Consider the following 15,961-nt stretch of genomic DNA (forward strand, 5'->3'; position numbering starts at 1 on the left):
CCGGGAGACAGCCGTAGCCAGGTGAGGGGACCTCCGGCCGCCATGCTGGATGATCGGATCGCCGCGGTAGCGCTGTGGGCGATCTGATTATCCAATCAAAGTACCGCAATGCCGCAGATGCCGTGATCTGTATTGATGATGGCATCTGAGGGGTTAATGGCAGACATCCGCGTGATTGCGGATGTTGGCCATTAAGGGCGAGTCCCCAGCTGCTGCTAGCAGCCGGAACCTGCCGTGTATGACGCGTGTATGACGCTCGCGGACATACACAGGACGTAAATGTACGTCTTGGTGCGGGAAGTCCCGCCAAACATGACGTACATTTACGTCCGTGGTCGTTAAGGGGATAATTGGATATAAACTCAGAAAATGCCTTTTAATAGTTATTTGGTAAAGAGTTTTACTGTTCATGGTTCTTTATTTTTCTAAACAGTAAAAGTGAACAGTGAAAGTCTTTACCAAATACTAATAGCCAGTATTATTGTATTTCACCGATATCATATCATTTTGATGGCACCATATACAATCACAGCTATCACATATGTTTGTATCCACCTGTCAACACACTTTACTCTTGGCTTGTTGGTCAAATAGGCCGTCAGATAGGAAATTCCTATCAGACTAGATACCAAGTTGCCCTATTTCTTCTGATTCTTAGATAACATATTTAACAGTAGACATGTGCAATTCGGTTCGGCACGAATGTCAAATTTACCTAATTTTGCCGTTTTCGTGCATTCAGGCCGTTCCGAATGCACGAATATTTCCGAATAGCAACGATAAAACAAATAGCAACATAACGAATGCATTCGTTATTCTCCGAATGCATGCGGTAAAAAAACGAAAGTAAAGAATTTTTTCAAATTTTTTTATTGTTCCTAGCGCTACACTGTTTCTGATTGTTAGTTATTGTTTTACTGTTACTAGGGTGCCTCCAGCTGTTGCAAAACTACAACACCCACCCAGCATGCGGCGGTCTGGGCATGCTGGGAGTTGTAGTTCTGCAACAGCTGGAGGCACACTTTGGCTAACACACGCATTCGCACAATGCTTTTTAATTCATTTTCAAATTCCGCTGGCTTTTATCAGAAATGGGTTACCAGGTCAATGACATGCATAGTAATTGCCGTGGGAACATTTTTAATTCATAAAACTGCAGGCTTAATTGGATAATTGCCGTGTAGAACGCTTAGGACACCAAACATTCTACACTGCAATTATCCAATTAAGTCTGTGGTTTTATGAATGAAAAATGTTCCCACGGCAATTACTATGCATGTCATTGACCTGGTAACCCATTTCTGACAAAAGCCAGCGGAATTTGAAAATGAATTAAAAAGCATTGCGTGAATGCGTGTGCCCTCTTTTCCTGCACACACTCCCGATAATAGTCCCCTGCTTAAAAAAGATTTACCCGAATGTACCCGAATACCGAATGTATACGAAAAATCAAACCCAACCGAATAAGAATGTATCCGAAAAAAATCAAACCCAGACACCCGAATACCAAATGTATCCGAAAAAATTAACCCACCGGACACCCGAATACCGAATGTATCCGAAAAAAAATGAAATCTGGACACCCGAATACCGAATGTGTGTGAAAATCAAAACTGAAAATATTGCTGAACCGAAAATTTTATAAAAAACGAGAAAACGAAACGGAAAAAAATTAAAATTTTTCTTCTGCACATGTCTATTTAACAGCATTAAAATTATTTCTCATACATGAATTGTGAGTGCCATATGCATGTCAGGGACAGTGATGGCTACATTGAAATAAAACTTAATGGGCGTAACTCAAAATCACGTGCATTTATTTTACATACAAAAATCAATGCAATGTGTCTATAGGCCAGTAGTTCACAAAAAAAAAAAAAGTGAACGTAAAGCCCTCATTCAGGCCTGTTGGGCTACGAGATTTAAGTTTATAGATCCAGAAGGCTTCTTCTTTCAATAATTTCCGGTTGAGATCATAAGGTCTTGGGCAAGGGGTATTCCGGGAAAAAACTTTTTTTTTATTATGAACTGGCTCCAGAAAGTTAAATAGATTTGTAAATTACTTCTATTAAATCTGTTATTGAAAAAGAGGTACAGCGCTACCTCGAAACGCGTCTAACCTGAATAATATTGGATCATTAAGGCCATACACCAACAGGAAAAATTTACCATTTGCAACAGCTGGAGGTTTGCTAACTGAGACCCACTGCTGCATGTTTGCTAATACAGGAGTACGCCGGCAGCCACTCCCGCAAGTTCCTATCCACCTCAGCTCCTACACATCTCTCCAGATCCCTGACATTCACCATCTATAGGCAGCCTTGCCAGTCAGAGTATCGGGAACAGCGGAGCGCTACGTACAGGTCCCCCGAGACGGGCCTTTTTCCCCAGGGCCGGTGCTCCGTGCCAGCTCCGTCTACAAGCTATTGGGACCTTACAGGAACAGGGCGGTGAGTGGTGCTGTGCACCAACAATATACAAGACTATTGTACCATTTTGGAAAACGTTTTTCCACATTCATAAAAGACACAGAAACTACCACTGTATCCCCAACGAGTGTCTAAGGAACTTTGTTGCTTTATACTAACTATATACTTTGTTGCATTATATACTAACTGTATATCGATTCACTATTGTACCAAGATACCAGTACAAAGTTGGTAGTTTTGGCCTATTCTTTTAATTGTTATCTGTTACTTTATTCTATTTTACTTTATTTTATAAATAGCCTATACTGCCCCGAGCAAGGGCCCTGCAGAGGGTGCAGCAAGCTAATAACCAATATTTTTATATTATATATATATTTTTATAAATAAAAACTAATTAATATATACAGACCGAATCCTATTATATTTTTACATTTTTCACATATACTTATTGTACATATATATATATATACACATTTCTTTAATATTTATTTTTGATATACAAGCTTTTAAAATATACTACAATCAAGCCCAGCCTTGAGGAATACGTATTCTATATACACATGATTGTGTATATGCCTACCTATATTACTTCTATTAAAACAATCTTAATCCTTCCAATAATTATCAGCTGCTGAAGTTGAGTTGTTGTTTCCTGCCTGGCAACAGTGCTCTCTGCTGACATCTCTGCTTGTCTCGGGAACTGCACAGAGTAGAAGAGGTTTGGTATGGGGATTAGCTTCTACTCTGGACAGTTCCTGAGACAGGTGTCATCAGAGAGCACTTAGACAGAAAAGAACCACTCAACTTCAACAGCTCATAAGTACTGAAAGGATTAAGATTTTTAATAGAAGTAATTTACAAATCGTTACAAGTAATTGTTTCTATTGGTGTGGGACTGTGACCCCTCCCCTTGTCTTTTGTACTTACCTAGTTGCAACACACCTGCCGGAAGGGGCCTGACGAAGCGCTAAGGTGCAATAATGGACCGTCGCCCATTGGTTGGAGTCCACCCGCATGTTAATATCTCCTCCTCCCTGCTATTGTATCCAGCTTGGAAATATACAATAAAAGATTTTTTCCTGCACGATGTACCTGGTGTCTGAGGTGAGTGCTCCGATGAATACCCTCTTCTATATGTGCTATGATTGAACTCTGCTTGTCATTGTGAAGCACCACAGACACCTAGTGACTACAATAGTGGCTGCGTGTCACCTGCCTGCCAGCGGGAGACACACTGTGCGAGACAACGAATCAATACGGTTCCAGGACATCTCTTTTTGTAATATACCTTATGCCTGTGTTCCTTGGTCCTAGAGCACGTTGCTAGATTCCGTCGCTAATATGGATATGGATATCCCAGCCACAGCCTACTACCAGTGCTAGAAATGCAGGGAGGATGGATGAGGGGGGATTTTTTTCTGCATGTGAGCAGCAAGATGAGATCCAAGTGCTCAGCACTAAGAATCTTGAATTTAAGTTACAAAATCTTGCAGAAAGGGAAATGAGAACTTATTGGACTATTTCCTCCCTAGAAGCCTATGCTGATAATGGCTGGGTCCCGAGGAGACTAAGGATTTACAAAAATCCGTTGCAGTTTATGGAGGATCCTGGGTTCGTACAGGCATGTTACGCCGAGCGCTCCGGGTCCCCGCTCCTCCCCGGAGCGCTCGCTACACTCTCCTCACTGCAGCGCTCCGGTCAGATCCACTGACCCGGGGCGCTGCGATACCGCCTCCAGCCGGGATGCGATTCGCGATGCGGGTAGCGCCCGCTCGCGATGCGCACCCCGGCTCCCGTACCTGACTCGCTCTCCGTCGGTCCTGTCCTGGCGCGCGCGGCCCCGCTCCCTAGGGCGCGCGCGCGCCGGGTCTTTGCGATTTAAAGGGCCACTGCGCCGCTGATTGGCGCAGTGGTTCCAATTAGTCTGATCACCTGTGCACTTCCCTATATTACCTCACTTCCCCTGCACTTCCTTGCCGGATCTTGTTGCCATCGTGCCAGTGAAAGCGTTTCCTTGTGTGTTCCTAGCCTGTGTTCCAGACCTCCTGCCGTTGCCCCTGACTACGATCCTTGCTGCCTGCCCCGACCTTCTGCTACGTCCGACCTTGCTTCTGTCTACTCCCTTGTACCGCGCCTATCTTCAGCAGCCAGAGAGGTTGAGCCGTTGCTAGTGGATACGACCTGGTCACTACCGCCGCAGCAAGACCATCCCGCTTTGCGGCGGGCTCTGGTGAAAACCAGTAGTGACTTAGAACCGATCCACTAGCACGGTCCACGCCAATCCCTCTCTGGCACAGAGGATCCACTACCTGCCAGCCGGCATCGTGACAGTAGATCCGGCCATGGATCCCGCTGAAGTTCCTCTGCCAGTTGTCGCTGAACTCACCACGGTGGTCGCCCAGCAGTCACAACAGATAGCGCAACAAGGCCAACAGCTGTCTCAACTGACCGTTATGCTACAGCAGTTACTACCACAGCTTCAGCAATCATCTCCTCCGCCAGCTCCTGCACCTCCTCCGCAGCGAGTGGCCGCTTCTGGTCTACGCCTATCCTTGCCGGATAAATTTGATGGGGACTCTAAGTTTTGCCGTGGCTTTCTTTCCCAATGTTCCCTGCACTTGGAGATGATGTCGGACCAGTTTCCCACTGAAAGGTCTAAGGTGGCTTTCGTAGTCAGCCTTCTGTCTGGAAAAGCCCTGTCTTGGGCCACACCGCTCTGGGACCGCAACGACCCCGTCACTGCCTCTGTACACTCCTTCTTCTCGGAAATCCGAAGTGTCTTTGAGGAACCTGCCCGAGCCTCTTCTGCTGAGACTGCCCTGTTGAACCTGGTCCAGGGTAATTCTTCCGTTGGCGAGTATGCCGTACAATTCCGTACTCTTGCTTCAGAATTATCCTGGAATAATGAGGCCCTCTGCGCGACCTTTAAAAAAGGCCTATCCAGCAACATTAAAGATGTTCTGGCCGCACGAGAAATCCCTGCTAATCTACATGAACTCATTCACCTAGCCACTCGCATTGACATGCGTTTTTCCGAAAGGCGTCAGGAGCTCCGCCAGGATATGGACTCTGTTCGCACGAGGCGTTTCTTCTCCCCGGCTCCTCTCTCCTCTGGTCCCCTGCAATCTGTTCCTGTGCCTCCCGCCGTGGAGGCTATGCAGGTCGACCGGTCTCGCCTGACACCTCAAGAGAGGACACGACGCCGCATGGAGAATCTCTGCCTGTACTGTGCTAGTACCGAACACTTCCTGAAGGATTGTCCTATCCGTCCTCCCCGCCTGGAAAGACGTACGCTGACTCCGCACAAAGGTGAGACAGTCCTTGATGTCTACTCTGCTTCTCCACGTCTCACTGTGCCTGTGCGGATATCTGCCTCTGCCTTCTCCTTCTCTACTATGGCCTTCTTGGACTCCGGATCTGCAGGAAATTTTATTTTGGCCTCTCTCGTCAACAGGTTCAACATCCCAGTGACCAGTCTCGCCAGACCCCTCTACATCAATTGTGTAAACAATGAAAGATTGGACTGTACCATACGTTTCCGCACGGAGCCCCTTCTAATGTGCATCGGATCTCATCACGAGAGGATTGAACTTTTGGTCCTCCCCAATTGCACTTCTGAAATTCTCCTTGGACTTCCCTGGCTTCAACTTCATTCCCCAACCCTGGATTGGTCCACTGGGGAGATCAAGAGTTGGGGGCCCTCTTGTTCCAAGGACTGCCTAAAACCGGTTCCCAGTAACCCTTGCCGTGACTCTGTGGTTCCTCCTGTAACCGGCCTCCCTAAGGCCTATATGGACTTTGCGGATGTTTTTTGCAAAAAACAAGCTGAGACTCTACCTCCTCACAGGCCTTATGATTGTCCTATCGACCTCCTCCCGGGCACTACTCCACCCCGGGGCAGAATTTATCCTCTGTCCGCCCCAGAGACTCTTGCCATGTCTGAATACGTCCAGGAAAATTTAAAAAAGGGCTTTATCCGTAAATCCTCCTCTCCTGCCGGAGCCGGATTTTTCTTTGTGTCCAAAAAAGATGGCTCCCTACGTCCTTGCATTGACTACCGCGGTCTTAATAAAATCACGGTTAAGAACCGCTACCCCCTACCCCTCATCTCTGAACTCTTTGATCGCCTCCAAGGTGCCCACATCTTTACCAAACTGGACTTAAGAGGTGCTTATAATCTCATCCGCATCAGAGAGGGGGATGAATGGAAAACGGCATTTAACACCAGAGATGGACACTTTGAGTATCTGGTCATGCCCTTTGGCCTGTGCAACGCCCCTGCCGTCTTCCAAGACTTTGTTAATGAAATTTTTCGTGATCTCTTATACTCCTGTGTTGTTGTATATCTGGACGATATCCTGATTTTTTCTGCCAATCTAGAAGAACACCGCCAGCATGTCCGTATGGTTCTTCAGAGACTTCGTGACAATCAACTCTATGCCAAAATAGAGAAATGTCTGTTTGAATGCCAATCTCTTCCTTTCCTAGGATACTTGGTCTCTGGCCAGGGACTACAAATGGATCCAGACAAACTCTCTGCCGTCTTAGATTGGCCACGCCCCTCCGGACTCCGTGCTATCCAACGTTTTTTGGGGTTCGCCAATTATTACAGGCAATTTATTCCACATTTTTCTACCGTTGTGGCTCCTATCGTGGCTTTAACCAAAAAAAATGCCGATCCCAAGTCTTGGCCTCCTCAAGCGGAAGACGCCTTTAAACGGCTCAAGTCTGCCTTTTCTTCGGCTCCCGTGCTCTCCAGACCTGACCCATCCAAACCCTTCCTATTGGAGGTTGATGCCTCCTCAGTGGGAGCTGGAGCTGTCCTTCTACAAAAAAATTCTTCCGGGCATGCTGTTACTTGTGGTTTTTTTTCTAGGACCTTCTCTCCGGCGGAGAGGAACTACTCCATCGGGGATCGAGAGCTTCTAGCCATTAAATTAGCACTTGAGGAATGGAGGCATCTGCTGGAGGGATCAAGGTTTCCAGTTATTATTTACACCAATCACAAGAACCTCTCCTACCTCCAGTCTGCCCAACGGCTGAATCCTCGCCAGGCCAGGTGGTCTCTGTTCTTTGCCCGATTTAATTTTGAAATTCACTTTCGGCCTGCCGATAAGAACATTAGGGCCGATGCTCTCTCTCGTTCCTCGGATGCTTCTGAAATTGAACTCTCTCCGCAACACATCATTCCTCCTGACTGCCTGATTTCCACTTCTCCAGCCTCCATCAGGCAAACTCCTCCAGGAAAGACCTTTGTTTCTCCACGCCAACGCCTCGGAATCCTCAAATGGGGTCACTCCTCCCATCTCGCAGGTCATGCGGGCATCAAGAAATCTGTGCAACTCATCTCTCGCTTCTATTGGTGGCCGACTCTGGAGACGGATGTTGTGGACTTTGTGCGAGCCTGCACTATCTGTGCCCGGGATAAGACTCCTCGCCAGAAGCCCGCTGGTTTTCTTCATCCTCTGCCTGTCCCCGAACAGCCTTGGTCTCTGATTGGTATGGATTTTATTACTGACTTACCCCCTTCCCGTGGCAACACTGTTATTTGGGTGGTCGTTGATCGATTCTCCAAAATGGCACATTTCATCCCTCTTCCTGGTCTTCCTTCAGCACCTCAGTTGGCTAAACAATTTTTTGTACACATTTTTCGTCTTCACGGGTTGCCTACGCAGATCGTCTCGGATAGAGGCGTCCAATTCGTGTCTAAATTCTGGAGGGCTCTCTGTAAACAACTCAAGATTAAATTAAATTTTTCTTCTGCATATCATCCTCAATCCAATGGACAAGTAGAAAGAATTAACCAGGTCTTGGGTGATTATTTACGACATTTTGTTTCCTCCCGCCAGGATGACTGGGCAGATCTTCTACCATGGGCCGAATTCTCGTATAACTTCAGAGTCTCTGAATCTTCCTCCAAATCCCCATTTTTCGTGGTGTACGGCCGTCACCCTCTTCCCCCCCTCCCTACCCCCTTGCCCTCTGGTCTGCCCGCTGTGGATGAAATTTCTCGTGACCTTTCCATCATATGGAGAGAGACCCAAAATTCTCTCTTACAGGCTTCATCACGCATGAAGAAGTTCGCGGATAAGAAAAGAAGAGCTCCTCCCATTTTTTCCCCTGGAGACAAGGTATGGCTCTCCGCTAAATATGTCCGCTTCCGTGTCCCTAGCTACAAGTTGGGACCACGCTATCTTGGTCCTTTCAAAATTTTGTGCCAGATTAATCCTGTCTCTTACAAACTTCTTCTTCCTCCTTCTCTTCGTATTCCTAATGCCTTTCACGTTTCTCTTCTTAAACCACTTATCATCAACCGTTTCTCTCCCAAATCTGTTCCTCCCACTCCTGTTTCCGGCTCCTCGGACATCTTCTCCGTCAAAGAGATTCTGGCATCCAAAAAGGTCAGAGGAAAAACCTTTTTTTTAGTGGATTGGGAGGGTTGTGGTCCAGAAGAGAGATCCTGGGAACCTGAGGACAATATCCTAGACAAAAGTCTGCTCCTCAGGTTCTCAGGCTCTAAGAAGAGGGGGAGACCCAAGGGGGGGGGTACTGTTACGCCGAGCGCTCCGGGTCCCCGCTCCTCCCCGGAGCGCTCGCTACACTCTCCTCACTGCAGCGCTCCGGTCAGATCCACTGACCCGGGGCGCTGCGATACCGCCTCCAGCCGGGATGCGATTCGCGATGCGGGTAGCGCCCGCTCGCGATGCGCACCCCGGCTCCCGTACCTGACTCGCTCTCCGTCGGTCCTGTCCCGGCGCGCGCGGCCCCGCTCCCTAGGGCGCGCGCGCGCCGGGTCTTTGCGATTTAAAGGGCCACTGCGCCGCTGATTGGCGCAGTGGTTCCAATTAGTCTGATCACCTGTGCACTTCCCTATATTACCTCACTTCCCCTGCACTTCCTTGCCGGATCTTGTTGCCATCGTGCCAGTGAAAGCGTTTCCTTGTGTGTTCCTAGCCTGTGTTCCAGACCTCCTGCCGTTGCCCCTGACTACGATCCTTGCTGCCTGCCCCGACCTTCTGCTACGTCCGACCTTGCTTCTGTCTACTCCCTTGTACCGCGCCTATCTTCAGCAGCCAGAGAGGTTGAGCCGTTGCTAGTGGATACGACCCGGTCACTACCGCCGCAGCAAGACCATCCCGCTTTGCGGCGGGCTCTGGTGAAAACCAGTAGTGACTTAGAACCGATCCACTAGCACGGTCCACGCCAATCCCTCTCTGGCACAGAGGATCCACTACCTGCCAGCCGGCATCGTGACAAGGCATGGAATAAATTACATCTCCAGCACTCCCTCAAATTACAAAACCTGGTGCTAGAGACGAATAGAGCAGAATATGAGGCTATTACAACTAGCCTGTGTAAAGCCCGATTGGAACTAAGATCACGCCTGACAGAGCAACAATTCACCACTTTTTCTGCAAACCTGGAAAAGAAACTCACTATCCTTCAGAGCACCATTAAAGAGAATAAGCGAGATAAGTTTTTAAGAGACAAAAAAGATTTTGAAAGTGACCAGGATTTCACATGGAACAAAGAGCACCCTCGGAAAATGAATTATACTTATCCACAAAGAAAGAAAGGGCAGGCTAGTAAGAATAAACCAAAAGTAATGGACTACCTCATGACAGAATCGGAGTTGAGCCCGTCGGACGATCCCGTGACACCTGAAACAAGATCGGCGGTAATCAGTGGTAACCGCCACGCTTTAGGAGTAAAACCCGACGTGGAGGAAGAAGGAGGAGGAAATTTGATTCCCATGAAAAGTACACCCAAGAGTTAGAAAGTAACTTGGAGATAAAAGACATTGTAGTGAATTTGACGGGAACAGAGTTGAATAAAGATTGCATATCGGCCTTAAATAAAGGACTTAATTTTGGACTGAATGAACCTTTCGAGTATGTCTCCTTTGAGGAGGACTTGTTCAAATCTGTCAGGAAAATCAACCTGAAAAAATCATTTGCTACCACAGATAGAGTTAAAACTAATACAAACACAGCAAATACCATCATGGATGCGAAAGAAGGAGAGATACCATGCACAATAGGGGCATCAGGTTTTAGCCCAGTAGCCGACATGAAAACTCAAGATAAACTGGTAGTTAATGAATTGGTAGATTTGAGCAGGGACCCTCACTACAGTACTGACAATCCAGTTGACCCACAAAGAACACCTCCCCAATATTTCCCAGGAGGGAATCCTTCTAAATTTAGCTCCCCTATCGCACCAGGAAGCCCAATAGATTTATTTTATAAATCTGTATGTCAAGAAGTTAGGGCATTAATTTATCCACCTAGTCGAATCAATATTACTAATAAAGAAAAAAAAGTTTTAGAATGGCTGGGTACCCAAAAAGACATAGTAGTTTCTAAAGCTGATAAAGGGGACGGGGTGGTTGTTTGGAAAAAGGAGGATTATGTTAATGAATCTCTAAAACAACTGAATAATGTGAATGTCTATCAAAAGCTTACTCAAGATCCCACTAAAAAAACATAGATAATCTACGTAGTCACCTAAGGAGATATACAAAGAAAGGTCTGATTTCCATTAAGACAGCAGAGAAATTACTACCAGAGGCGCCCACGAAACCCAAATAGTATATACTACCAAAAGTCCACAAAGGGGTAATTCCCCCCCTGGGAGGCCAATAGTGGTGTTACGCCGAGCGCTCCGGGTCCCCGCTCCTCCCCGGAGCGCTCACGGCGTCTCTCTCCCTGCAGCGCCCCGGTCAGTCCCGCTGACCGGGAGCGCTGCACTGTCATGGCCGTTGGGGATGCGATTCGCACAGCGGGACGCGCCGCTCGCGAATCGCATCCCAGGTCACTTACCTGTCCCGGTCCCCAGCTGTCATGCTCTGGCGCGCGCGGCTCCGCTCTCTAGGGCGCACGCGCGCCAGCTCTCTAGATTTAAAGGGCCAGTGCACCAATGATGGTGCCTGGCCCAATCTTCCCAATTAGCTTGATTAGTTTCCACCTGTGCACTCCCTACTTATACCTCACTTCCCCTGCACTCCCTGGCCGGATCTTGTTGCCCTTGTGCCTAGTGAAAGCGTTCCCTTGTTTGTTCCTAGCCCGTGTTCCAGACCTCCTGCCGTTGCCCCTGACTACGACCCTTGCTGCCTGCCCTGACCTTCTGCTACGTCAGACCTTGCTCTTGCCTTATCCCTTGTACCATGCCTATCTCAGCAGTCAGAGAGGTTGAGCCGTTGCCGGTGGATACGACCTGGTTGCTACCGCCGCTGCAAGACCATCCCGCTTTGCGGCGGGCTCTGGTGAAAACCAGTAGCTACTTAGAACCGGTCCACCGACACGGTCCTCACCAAACCCTCTCTGACACAGAGGATCCACCTCCAGCCTGCCGATCCGTGACAGTAGATCCGGCCATGGATTCCGCTGAGGTGCCGCTGTCAAGTCTTGCCGACATTTCCACGGTGATCGCCCAGCAAGCCCTAAAGATCACCCAACGAAATCACCAGCTGGCTTACTTGACCACCATGACACAGCAACTCCAGTCGCAGCTACAGCAGCTTCAGTCACAATTTCAGTCACAGCTACAGCTGCAACAACCATCTCCTCCGCCGGCTCCTGCAACTCCTCCGCAGCAACCGGCCGCTCCTAACCCCTGCTTGTCCCTGCAGGACAAATTTGATGGGGACTCTAGACTCTGCCGTGGTCTCCTGCCTGGGAAGGCCCTGCCATGTGCCACACCGCCCGGAGCACCTCTCTTACAGTATCCATTGCAATCCACCCCTGTGCCTCCCGCCGAGGAGGCTATGCAAGTGGATCGGTTCCGCCTGACCCCTGAAGAGAGGACTCGCCGCAGGAAGAAAGAAGATTTACTTCTATACTGCACTGTGCGTTACCGCGCAGAACCCCTGCTCTTCAGCATGGAACTTTTTGTTTTGCCCAAATGCTCCTCTGAAGTCCTCCTCGGTCTGCCATGGCTCCAACCCCCATCTTCTGCCCTTGTCTGGACCACCGGGGAGATCGGGAGCTGGGGTGCTTCTTGCCACAGGAAGTGCCTCACGTCTGCTCCCAGTCCCGTCAGTCAAGCCTCTGTGTCTCCCCCTTTACCTGGCCTCCCCAAGGCCTGTCTGGACTATGCTGTGTCTCCTCCTCACGGCTCCCGTCCTGTTGACACTCTGCCCCGTGCCGGGCTTGACCCTCTTCCCTCCCTCCCCACCCCCACGCCTTCTTGTGTGCCCGCTGTTGATGTGGCTTCCCGGGGCTTCGCCACCATCTGGGAAAAGACTCTGAAATTCCTCATGCTGGCCTCATCCCGGGTGAAGAAGCTTGCCGGAAAAAAGAGAAGAGCTCCTCCTGTTTTTGTGTGGCTCTCCGCCAAGTATTTCGGCTTCCGTGTCCCCAGTTTGTATCTCGGACCACGTTATCTTGGACCCTTTGTAGTCGAGTGCTCAGAGGAGAGATCTTGGGAACCTGAGGACGACATCCTGGACAATAGTCTTGTCCTCAGGTTCTCAGGCTCCAAGAAGAGGGGGAGACCCAAGGGGGGGGGGTACTGTTACGCCGAGCGCTCCGGGTCCCCGCTCCTCCCCGGAGCGCTCACGGCGTCTCTCTCCCTGCAGCGCCCCGGTCAGTCCCGCTGACCGGGAGCGCTGCACTGTCATGGCCGTTGGGGATGCGATTCGCACAGCGGGACGCGCCCGCTCGCGAATCGCATCCCAGGTCACTTACCTGTCCCGGTCCCCGGCTGTCATGCTCTGGCGCGCGCGGCTCCGCTCTCTAGGGCGCGCGCGCGCCAGCTCTCTAGATTTAAAGGGCCAGTGCACCAATGATGGTGCCTGGCCCAATCTTCCCAATTAGCTTGATTAATTTCCACCTGTGCACTCCCTACTTATACCTCACTTCCCCTGCACTCCCTGGCCGGATCTTGTTGCCCTTGTGCCTAGTGAAAGCGTTCCCTTGTTTGTTCCTAGCCCGTGTTCCAGACCTCCTGCCGTTGCCCCTGACTACGACCCTTGCTGCCTGCCCTGACCTTCTGCTACGTCCGACCTTGCTCTTGCCTTATCCCTTGTACCATGCCTATCTCAGCAGTCAGAGAGGTTGAGCCGTTGCCGGTGGATACGACCTGGTTGCTACCGCCGCTGCAAGACCATCCCGCTTTGTGGCGGGCTCTGGTGAAAACCAGTAGCTACTTAGAACCGGTCCACCGACACGGTCCTCGCCAAACCCTCTCTGACACAGAGGATCCACCTCCAGCCTGCCGATCTGTGACAAGTGGCAGGGATAGGTTCCCCCACAGAATATCTATAAAGCTATATCGAATGGCTCATATCTCCCCTGTTGAAACATATACCTACATATGTAAGGGATACGGGGGATGTAATATCTGTTCTGGAGAATTTTTCATGGCAACCAGGGTTTACGCTGGCATCTATTGATGTAGAGAGCCTGTATACCCGCATCCCTCAGGATGCCGGTGTTCAGGCTCTCGAAGAATTTCTGCTGCTTACCGATAAGTCCACTGATTTTATAGATTTCATCACCGAATCTACCCAATTTGTTCTTTCCAACAATAACTTCCAGTTCGAATCACAATGGTTCAATCAAAAAACAGGTACGGTGATGGGCACGCCCATGTCATGCTCATTTGCCAACATTTTTTTTGGCAATCTTTGAAATAATTATGTCTTTACCTCACTTAACCCCTTCACACACCATATCAAACTTCTTTTGAGTTATGTGGACGATCTACTACTTATATGGGACGGGACCCACCAGGAATTCCAGGAATTCGTTGCTCATTTGAATGACGTTAATGATGTCAATATGATATTCCCTTATACTTTTGGAGGCGAATCTCTGGAATTCCTGGATATTAAAATTGATATTGTAGACAATCTTCAGGTTTTCGTAAACTAATTTCTAAAAACGCTCTATTGCATTACGAGTCCTCCCACCCCTCCCAGGTAAGATATAGTATCCCGTATGGACAGATGGTCTGTTTAAAACGTATTAAAAATACAGAGCAGAAATTTAATGAACAAGCCAAAGAGTTAATCGTAAGATTAAAGAATAGGGGCTACCCCAGGAAAGTGTGTGAACAAGCAAAAAAGAAAATTGATATGGTTCCAAGAATAGAGCTTAAAAAAAGTCATAGCAAAAAAGTTAATGATGAACAGGCAATTTTTTCGTTCAAGAACACCAATATGAACAACACCCTAAGAAAAGCGATACTTAAGCACTGGCACATTTTGCAAGCAGACGAAGATCTTACTGTAGTGACAAAAAATCCTCCTATCATTACATATAGAAAGAATTTCACTATACACGACTTTATAAAAAAATGTGCCCAGAATAACGCTACTAAAAAAGATTGGCTTACAGATACGAGACCCATAGGGAATTTTAAGTGCGGAACGTGCCCCTATTGTAAATACAACATGGAAACTAAAATTGTTAAATTGGGAGATGTTATTGTATATTTGAAACATTTTATTTCATGTAGGACGGACCATGTAGTATATAGTTTGATATGCGATTGCGGCTTCTATTACATAGGGAAAGCAATCCGCCCTTTGTTTCATAGGGTGAGGGAGCATATGTACTCTATGAAAACAAAGAAGGGATCAACCCGGTTAATAGAACATGTGCTTAGAGTCCATAATGGAGACCCAAAAGCCCTCGCTGGACTTGAAAGGGTGGAATAAGCATATGGAGGTAAAAACTAAAATCTAATCTTAATGAAAAAAGAAGCCAGGTGGATAATCCGGTGCAATGCAACGGGACCCCTGGGACTGAATGATTGTAATGAATTAAGTGCGCTCTTATAAATTATCCCTCCATGTGTTTTTTCCGCCTGCATAACGCTGCTCCATGTTCAGACTTGGTATTAAAGACACACCTGTTTTTTTATTTGTTTGTCATTGGTACTCACATAGTTAATTTGAACATGTTTGTTTCTATTGGTGTGGGACTGTGACCCCTCCCTTTGTCTTTTGTACTTACCTTGTTGCAACCCACCTGCCAGAAGGGGCCTGACGAAGCGCTAAGGCACGATAACGGACTGTCGCCCATCGGTTGGAGTCCACCCGCATGTTAACATCTCCTCCTCCCTGCTATTGTATCCAGCTTGGAAATATACAATAAAATATTTTTTCTGCACAACGTACCTGGTGTCCGAGGTGAGTGCTCCGATGAATACCCTCTTCTATATGTGCTATAATTTACAAATCTGTTTAACTTTCTGGAGCCAGTTACTATATAAAAAAAAAGTTTTTTTTTTTCCCCCTTTGGATAACCCCTTTAATGACATAGTATTTCCCCCATGAAATTCCCTAACATGTCTAGACAAGGGGGTGTCCATATTAGTGTTAATGGTACTAATATGCATGGATATTTTCCTGTTGTAGAGTCTTTCCCACATATAATTTGGGACAAGGGCATTATGCCACATATATCACCCCTGTAGTGTGACAATTAATTAATGTTTTGATGGTACATTTCCTTCTGCCCACTGGATTTTCAATCTCTTTTATCCTTGGCATGAATTTACAAAAAGTGAAGCTATGAACTAGG

This window comes from Hyla sarda, chromosome 6 (genome assembly GCF_029499605.1).
Source record: "Hyla sarda isolate aHylSar1 chromosome 6, aHylSar1.hap1, whole genome shotgun sequence".
NCBI classification, from domain to species: domain Eukaryota; kingdom Metazoa; phylum Chordata; class Amphibia; order Anura; family Hylidae; genus Hyla; species Hyla sarda.